The 9,668-nt window shown below is 34.7% G+C and overlaps 1 long non-coding RNA gene across 8 annotated transcripts; it reads left to right on the top strand.

Moving 5' to 3' along the window:
* LOC141397543 (uncharacterized) lies at positions 1-2,216 on the top strand. 8 transcript variants are annotated; one of them, XR_012411431.1, is made up of 6 exons: positions 1-341; positions 405-432; positions 503-737; positions 813-1,016; positions 1,080-1,642; positions 1,710-2,216. It is a non-coding gene; the product is annotated as an uncharacterized lncRNA (long non-coding RNA). The 8 variants fall into 8 exon arrangements; XR_012411435.1 differs by lacking the exon at positions 405-432 and having other exon boundaries at positions 520-737; XR_012411430.1 differs by having other exon boundaries at positions 813-1,642.
* The last annotated feature ends 7,452 nt before the right edge of the window (positions 2,217-9,668 follow it).

The raw sequence follows: 9,668 nt of genomic DNA, 5'->3' as shown, positions 1-9,668 counted from the left end.
TTCAGTAAAATGATAACATACAAAGCGAATGATTAACATTATTCTTAGAACTATTTTCGTCTTGTTCCAAAATACAGTGAATTAATGACATATGCTACATGCGAACTATAACAAAGTAAAATTGAAGATTAAAAACAATGTGTATGGAAAGAGGCTTGCTCCCGACCTCAACAGTTGCTAACAGAGCGTTTATGCCTGCAGATTAATAAATATTAGAATCAAAACAAATAACAAAATAATAAATAACAAAAAGAGATCTGTTAAAAAATAAAACAGTGGTTAACAGACGATTAATACACATAAACTGAGAGTTTGTAAATCGAACAAATTATGCTAACTAGGTAAATATCACAGATTGTTTTCCTATTAGTAAAGCACAGTATGGTATAAAGTCGAATGCTCAGGTACTTTTAGAGCTTATAATAACAATTGGTGAGTAATTATGTATATTGCGTTTAAATTATTTTTTGGTTAATATATCCTTATCCCCTGTGGCAACCAGGTGTTGCTTTCTTGTAGAATTGCGGAAGACTGTGTTCACCAGGATCATCATAAGGAGGTTCATTTAAAATTCCAACTGGAGACAGGTATGATGATTCCGGCCAGGTTATATACTTTTCTGTTTCGTGGATTTCATTCAATAGAAAGTTCTCATGGGTTTCCAATTTTTCAACAAACTTCTTCTGTTGGATTTGTGCATACTCACAAAGTGGAACAACACATGATGTGCTGTAAATGTAAGTATTTGAGTATTTTTTCTGCTGGCTTGAATAATGTTTGTTGACACATTTTCTTAAAATTGTTCTTTCCAGGATTTCCAGCTCTTTAGCTACTATTGGTGAAATGGTAAACCAGACAGGAAATCCATACAACAAAATGGGCCTTATTGCAACTTTATACAGAAGTATTTTGGTTTTCTGAGGTAAGTATTTGTTGTTTAAAATGTATGAGAACTTTCCTAATACTCCTCTTGCCTTTTTTATGACGGAACGTGCGTGATGATTGAATTTCATGAGGTTGGTAAATTGTATTCCCAGATACTTTAATGATGTTTTAAAAGGGATTTCAACATTATCCAGTGTTAGACGCAACGATTTACTTTCTGGGACTACATATCTCGGGCATTTTCCAGATGCGTTGCGAATGCAAATTGCCACTGATTTTGCGGCGTTAATTTGTATGCCCCACTTCTTGTAGTAGTTGTTAATGGTGTTCAAATGGGTTTTTGCATGGCTCAAAGCAATTGCTGGTGAAGTGCTATGCGCATAAATTAAGCAGTCATCTGCATATAAAATTGCTTGAGAGTTTTGACCGATGTGAGGAAAATCGTGAAGAAACATGTTGAAAATATACGGCGCCAGCACACTTCCTTGTGGAACACCGCTCTTTACTAAACCCATTGATGAAGCTGAATCATTGATGCAAACGAAAAATTCCCGTGAATTGAAGAAACTGCGCATTATCTTTACTAAGTATGGATCTATTCCAATCTCAATAAGCTTGTAAAGAATTCCAACATGGCATACAGAATCAAAAGCTTTTTGAATGTCCAATGAAACTGCAACAGTACACACTTGGTTTCTAAGATTTGCAGTTATGTCGTTATGGAACTTAAGGAGAGCGTGTTGTGTGGAATGAGCAGGTCTGAACCCAAACTGATAATTTGATATTGGATTTATGGCTAATTCATTCTCCATCTTTTCTTTCAGAACTGTTTCAAATATTTTACCAACGTTTGACAAAAGTGAAATTGGCCTGAATTCTTCCACTGTGGCACTATTTGGTTTCTTTTTGATGGGAATGATTTTGGCCAGTTTCCATAGTTTTGGAAAATATCCGTTGTTTATGCAGTGATTAAATATACATGTTAGAAGTTTTATGGTGGAGTCAGGAAATTTTCTGATTATGAAATTGGAAATACCATCTGCACCACTGGATTTTTTGGTATTAGCTTTAGTGATTATGCTCTTTATCATTTCAGGAGACGTAAAATGAAAGTTGTCTACGTTGTTTAACGCACAGAAACTATTATCAAAGGAGTAGATATGCGATGTGGTGGCGTTTATACTGGAATCGACACGAGAATTAAGGTCATCAACGGGATGTAAAGGTAACCTTTCTTGGAATAGTGTTGAATAAAAAGATTGAAAATTGTTTGCAATTTCAGAGCTGTTTGTAATAAAGTCATTGCCATGTTGCAATTTTTGACAAAATGATGACTTGCTTTTTCCTGTAAATTGGGAGATTTGTTTAAACGCAGATGGACTGGGTTTAATATGTTTCAGCTTGTCATTGAATATTTTCGCAGACTCAATGTTCACTAATTCTTTAATAATGGTTTTTAAAAGTTGAACTTGTTTAGAGAGAATAGAATACTCACGGCTTACTCTATTACCGGTGCGGTGAAAGATTTTCTTCAGTTCTTTCTGCCATTGATGCTTGACTTTGAGGAAATTTTTAATTTGATTGGAGAGCGGTGGTTTTTCATCCTTTAAATCGATTCTTTCAGAATGAGTGTTGTGAATACGGCTGAATTCATTATTAAAATTTCCAATGACTTCATCAATCTCACCATTTTCTAAATTTCTGTTCGTCGGTGGCATTATTAACTCCGACATTAAATCCAAGTCTTGGCGAAACTCATTCCAATTTGTGTTTTTATAAGAAGTGTACTGTCGAGGCTGCCTCAAAACAAGATTAAAACAGTTTAACTTCAATGTCATTTTAACTGGGAAATGATCGGAGAATGTGGGTAATGTTGATATATTGTAATTTCGATTCGCCTGATTGATAAGCTGAGAGCTTACCAGAAAATGGTCCAGGTAGGATCCTCCATTAGGGTAAGATGGCGTAGAGTCACAAAGCCGAACGACATCCAATATGTTGTTATCTAGCCAAGTTCTCAAAACTTTTCCATTTGAATTTTCGTATTGATCACCCCATATGGGACTTTTTGCGTTGAGGTCTCCTCCAAAAATAAAACCGTCAAAAGAGTTACATAATTGTAGTAACTTATTAAGGTCTGCATCAAGCCTGTTTACTGGATAACTGCATGGTACATAAAGTGAACCAATTAAATACTTTTTGGTGCAGTATTGCGATATAGTTTGTAATTGTATTAAACATGCATTTATGCCAATATCATTTAGATTTAACCGGTTGAATGTAATGTTATCCTTTACAAAGACAGCTACACCCACAGGAGAATTGTCGCAAATAAAGTTATACCCATCAATCTTCACATTTCTATGTCTCCGGAGATGACACTCCTGAATAAATGCTATATCGACATGTTCACTATGTAGAATATTTCTCAATTCAATTCTTCGACTAGTATCAACTAGTGAACGGACATTGAATGTTAAGCAATTAAGGATTCTATGGTCCATAGTTGATCCTTACTTTAGTTAAAAGTCTCAAGAATTCCTTTTTGGCTTCGGTTTTTGACATATTCTTAAATTCATTTAAGAATTTTTGTATCTCCTGTTCGAGGGTTAATTCCTCAGGCTCCAGGAAAAGTTCGGCAAGTTTCATGAATTCTTGAACCAACTGTGGTTTTTGAGAATTTTCAGCATGATGTACAGGCTTAGTATTGAATAGGCTGGAAAAGGGCTTGCCAGGTGAAAACCTAGACATATTTATGGCTTGTTTGACGTTGTTTTGTGCAATATTTTTATTTTCAATGGCTTCGGCTATCTTCTTCTTTCTGTCAGCGACATACTTTTTATATATTGGACAACCTTTCCAACTCGCCGGGTGTCCAGTCTTGTTGCAATTAATACAGAAGGGGTCTGTGGTATCTGAAATTGTTCGTTTACATTCACCTGGAAGATGTTGTTGACTGCATTTGACGCAATGGTATGAGGAATTACAATTTCGAGATATATGCCCCCAACGTTGACATCTATGACACTGAATTTCACCAGTTTTCTTTTTTGGTTTCTCCCACATTACTGATTGGCTCTGCAGCAAGGTGATGTGCGTTATATCTGTGATCTTTTTTCCCGGAAGCAGGGTGACCATGAACAATCCAGTATCGTAGTTGTTTTTAATGGACAATGGCGTTTTGAAATGAGTAACCTTTGCAACAGTATCTGGAACAAGTATATCCAGTTCATGTTTTATTGCCTCTGTATCTGTTAGAGCATACAGATTTCGAATTAATACGGATGCTTGTTTCATTTCCTTGGGGGTATATGAATATGATTGTATATTTTTTTCCTTTAATAAGGCCATCATTGACGCATGAACTTTGGGCTCCGCAAAGTATAACTTACTTTTAGATCTATTTACGTTTTTGATCTTAAAAGCAGAATCTGGCAAAGATTTTTTTAAGGAGTCAACGAGAGTATTAATATTCACATCAAAGATGAAAATTGGGGGGCACCAAGAAACTTTGGTTTTGGTAACAACATCCTTGTCTCTTTGGCTTTTGGGATTGCTGATAGGAGTGGATGCTCCAATGTCTACGTCCGCCAGAGCTCCAAGAATGCCAAATCTATTATGGTCTTGCTGATTATGGTTCGCTAATCGTTCATTAAGATCAGACATTTCAATATTAATCGGTGACAAAGCGCTTTCAATTCGCTGTCGTTTGCGCTCATTTTGTATATTTACTTTGTTTGGGTTTTGATGCTTCTTTGCTGTTGTTGTTAACGCCGGTAGAGGATGTTCAGAAGTTGTTGCAATAACTTCTGAAACATCATAATTCATGTCAGAAGGATCATCAGGCATCTCCATTGCAGATAAATGCAACAAGGATGCCTGCAAACACGTTCAATTGTTTAAAATCCACAAAATTTTATTTTAATTTGACACAGCTGAAAAACAACACGTCTGGTGTGTTGTAGGGATCACGAGTTTTTTCGAGCTACTCACAAGTGAGTTGCAGTTCACTTTCACCTGCTCGAGCTATTACGATTGGGCAGGGAGGAGCACAAAAAGTGAACAAGGGTTGACAAGTCGGAAAATGGAAAATAATGGCGCGACTTGTGAACCCTTGAAATAATAATTTGTGTTACCATACCGTCATTTTTTGCACAAATAACTTTGGGATTATTAAATTCTTATTTTTTGCATAAAAAGTAAATAAATTTTCAAATTAATAAACATTTCTAGCAAGAAAAATGTCGGTTATTAAAAATCCACTGTAAAAGAACATGAATATTGGTAAAAGAAAATACAACATTGAAACAACATGGCAACATCTGTAACAGCTGTTCTTTTGTTTTGACAGATATGTGAAAATTGTTTATTTACACTGAAGAATTCGTGAAATTTATTGGAAAATCGTAAAAAAGTGAACAAATGTCGTTTAAAAACGTCATTAAATGGCTACAATAAGTAAATGTTTAATGTTGCATTTTGGGTGATAACAGAAATGGCAAGTTCTGAGGAATACCAAGGAAATGGAGTGGAAGCTGTACCAGCGATGTTAGGACATCACAGGAGATCAATGATTGGTTCAAATGAGGTTCAGCATTTAGCCAATTCCAAGAATTGTAAATACAATTCGTGAAACATCCGATATTTTCTCCAGTATAAGAACCAATTCTGTGAATGCTAAGTATAATTCCTAATGCTTTCTTCAACACTTAAACCAATTTAATGAATTTTAAATACAATTTCAATAAATTTCAATTGTAATTCCAATTTTTTTTGTTCATGGCATATAACAACCGGTACTTAAAATACTATTCCAGGAAATTGCTTGGTGTAGATACCATTCCACTGGGTTATCGACGATGACGTGATTAAGATCTCAAAATGGTTTGGATCTTTTTGGGGCAACGGTCTGGACTTATATTCCATCAAAATATTTGATTCTATTCAAGCTTGAGGGCAAGTGATTGGACATGTCATCTTTTTAGCACCAGCACCCATTTTTTCCAAGACTGCGACCCCAAAAGTTCCAAATCGTGTACATTACTCTCTCTAGGAACAACAATCGCAGACATGGGTTGCTCCAGATTGGGTCCTTGTATATTTGTGAACCGCTTTATACAGTATGCACCTTTTTGATCTGTCCATACCTGAAAACGGGGAACGCTTTAGTTACAGTACTTGCTTGGGCGTTACCGTGAGAGCCATCCCAATCACCATCTAGTAGGTTGGCCCGACACACTAGGTCCATCAAGAATGATCTTCACTTTCTAGAGAGGAAAGCCCAACGATACAGGAGAGAACCCCTTGCTCAACAAGCATTTCAAGTAGGTTTGTATAGCTTTCACATAGTCGCAGTTTCTAATGTAAACAAATATAGTGTGAATAAAGTCCACCACAAACCAGAGTAGTTTTTGCTCAACTATACTCGGGATATTGCAGTCGTCTAAATTCTTATAGGGCAAATGTTGATAGCACCATGCATAGCACTCTTCGTCTTTTAAAGGTGCGATGCCAAACCTAGTCATTTAACTTCAGTGGATAGTTACATCCCATTCTTGGAACTGAAGTTAGACCCAATTTTGTACCAAATTCTGAAAGAATTCAGAGATTCAGACCGAATTCGTAAAGAACTCTGAAAAAATGTTAGCGGTAAATGTCCTAATATTTGTTTTTGTCGAAAACATATTGCGATTAAAAATATAAAGAAACTCTTATCACAATAAGGTAGAATCTATTCCATTTCCAATATTTCAACCATCTTTGATGGTCATCCTCAGGGATTGGCTTTCAAAAACAAGAACATTTGTTTTATGCAACTATAAACAATATGGTAGAAATTTATAATGATATTTCTTTCTTTTTATAAGAATAAAAACAAAAAAATTTTAATTCTTAAGTTGACCTCAAGCCAAAATTAAAACCAAAGAAAAAAGCGTCCAAAGGTCAACAATAACCTCAAAACATAAAAAATTTCTAATTATTTTTTGTTGCTTTCAACCTAAAATACAATTAATTATCATTACAGATACAAAATATTCGTATTTTTTAAAATAAATGACCTCACTTAAATTTTTTTGTTCAACTCACTTTGATTTCGGTAGTGAGAAATTTCAGCACAAATTTGCCTCTTTTTCTCACTTTTTTTACATTTGTAATAGCTAATTTTTTCACGAACGTGAGTTTTGCTTACCCTCTTGTTGTTTATAATAAGGGAAGAGTGAGAACATAACAGCACTCACGGCGATATGATGTTTATAATAGGGGAGGAGGCGAGAAAGAGAAAACTCACGGTGAGATGCCGTTCATAATTGGGCTGTATAACTAAAAATACTTATACAACAACTGGATTTACTATAAAAGTTTGTAAAATCATCTATTAATAAAATAAAATAAAATAAAAAATAATATTTTATTTAACAAGTTGATACATCCCCGAGATATTGTGTTTGAAGTTCCATACAATTGATTTTATATACAGCCCAATCATGAACATCATCTCACCGTGAGTTTTCTCACTCTCGCCTCCTCCCTTATTATAAACATCATAAGGGAGAACGAAACTCACGTTCGTGAGAAAAGTAGCTATCATAAATGTAAAAAAAGTGAGAATGTGAGGCACTTTTCTCTCACTACAGAAATCAAGGTGAGTTGAACAAAAAAATGTAAATATGGAATTTTTTTATAGAAAAAAATCTACGAAAACGAATATTTTGCATTTGTAATGATAATTAATTGCATTTATTTATGTTTTACGTTGAAAGTAACAAATAAAAAACAATGAGAAATTATTTTGGAAGCTGTATATGTTCGTCCGTGTTTTAATGAAGCAAGGAAGACCTCAATCAAGTTTGCCGTAATTTGGAGGCGGAGTTGAAGTTGACCAATATTTTTCGAATATGGGAAGCGGTTCAGAATCATAGGATGGCAACAGGAATGGAAGAGGACCCAATCAGGAGCAACCCCTTTCTGCAATTGTCGTTCCTCGATAGAACAATGTGCATATTACTTAATGTACATACATACATATGTAGGTACTTACAAACTTTGCGGCAACTCAAGATAATAATGGGTCTATCTTGTATTGCCACTAAACTTGAGTTGCGTTGTCAGTTGTCTGCGCGACTGAGACGAAATGTTGTACCATTAATGTCAACTCAACTGGGTGGTCGATAAACATGTTATCGATTAGTGTTTTTTCAAACTTGTGACCTCTATTCACAAAAAAAAAACATTTTGAAAATAATTGCGCTTTAAGCTGGGTACACATTGTCAGTTTTGAATGACAGCTTTGTTGCTGCTTGCTAGTGTGGCCGTTTATTTTTGTCATTCATCATGCAACCACAAAATGTTTTGTGGTTGCTGGACGGTTTGACAGTTATCGATAATTGCGAAATATCGACATTCAAAACTGACAATATGTACCCAGCTTTAGATAACTCTTTTGTGTATTCTGGACAATATTTTAATTGCTCTGTTCCAGAACCTGCAAAAAGCTACTACTTTTTACTACGATAACATTTTTTCCTTTATGTTATCGAAAAAAATAGTAAAATATTAGTAGATTCTTGCAGTACTGGAACAGACCAAATATTTTGGCTGAGTTTTCGAGCAAATTTGGAAAACAACCCAAGATTGGAATATAACCTGCCCATTGAATCTTCGGATCGTCAAGTTTTATTTGCTGTCCCAAAAAATGATAAGTTCGGTGGAATTATTTTTTGATGATGAAGAAAATGTACAGGACATGTTACATGTGCTTATGTGCAGCCGTGGGATAGAGCCATACAGACTCCGGCAAGCTCAGCCTTATTTCCCAAGGGGGTAGTTCCAACCCTAATATCCCAGCCCTAAGCACGCAACAATAAAAAAAATGAACATTTACAACAAAACATGAAGATACAAAAGAAATAAAAAGATATAGTGCATCGACGTCCCTTGGAAACCACAATCCGATGGCTTTCAGTTCGCCCTCCCAACCATGGTCGCAATAGTTTCCCTGCATTTTATCATTACGACCCCGTAAACCGACAACATCCACCACTTACCTCATACCTAGAATCCTCCCAACCTTTTAATCTAGCACATCATATTTATGTTATTTCTAAGTCACATTATGTTTATTTTATCAAAAAAAAAATCAAATCTATTAACATCTACAGAATTAAGATAAGTTCATGAACAATGTTAAAAAAAAACTAATCAAATGATAATAAAAAAAAATTAAATAATAAAAGAAATTAAAACTAAATTTTCGTATATATCTATAGTAGGTATTTTTTTTCCTCGCAGGGATTTACCTTTTTTTATGGTTTTTCACCGATTTTTTTAATCGAAAGGTCGTAAGACCACACAAAAGAATTTATAGACACGATTTATGATCACAAATTATTTCGTCCTATGGTATTAACTTAGACAAATAGAAATCACTATTCAACTTCAACAGTCGCAAAGCAAGATTAACGAATCCTCGTAAATAAGGTTCTAATATTTTTTCTAACAAAGCAAATAAAGTTTCAAAATACAACACCCACCCTAACGTCCTCCTAAAAAAAAAGAGCTCTTTCTCTTGAGGTACTTCAAGGCGGAATGAGAAACGTCTATAAAAAAACTAGGGCTTTGAGATTGCTGAAAAGTCAAAATAGGTGATAGACAAATATATACAGTCCAATAGATTAATTAAATATATAAGTTATTACAATATAAACGTACATACAAAAACTTATTATTAGCATGCAGAATAAACTATGTAGATATGTTCTTAAAATCGGTGTATCAATAAAATC

The sequence above is a fragment of the Musca autumnalis genome, unplaced genomic scaffold (assembly GCF_047663935.1).
Source record: "Musca autumnalis isolate F117 unplaced genomic scaffold, ASM4766393v1 scaffold_3, whole genome shotgun sequence".
Taxonomy (NCBI): Eukaryota; Metazoa; Arthropoda; class Insecta; order Diptera; family Muscidae; genus Musca; species Musca autumnalis.
Note: the sequence above shows the minus strand (reverse complement) of the source record. Positions and strands in the feature narration are given on the sequence as shown.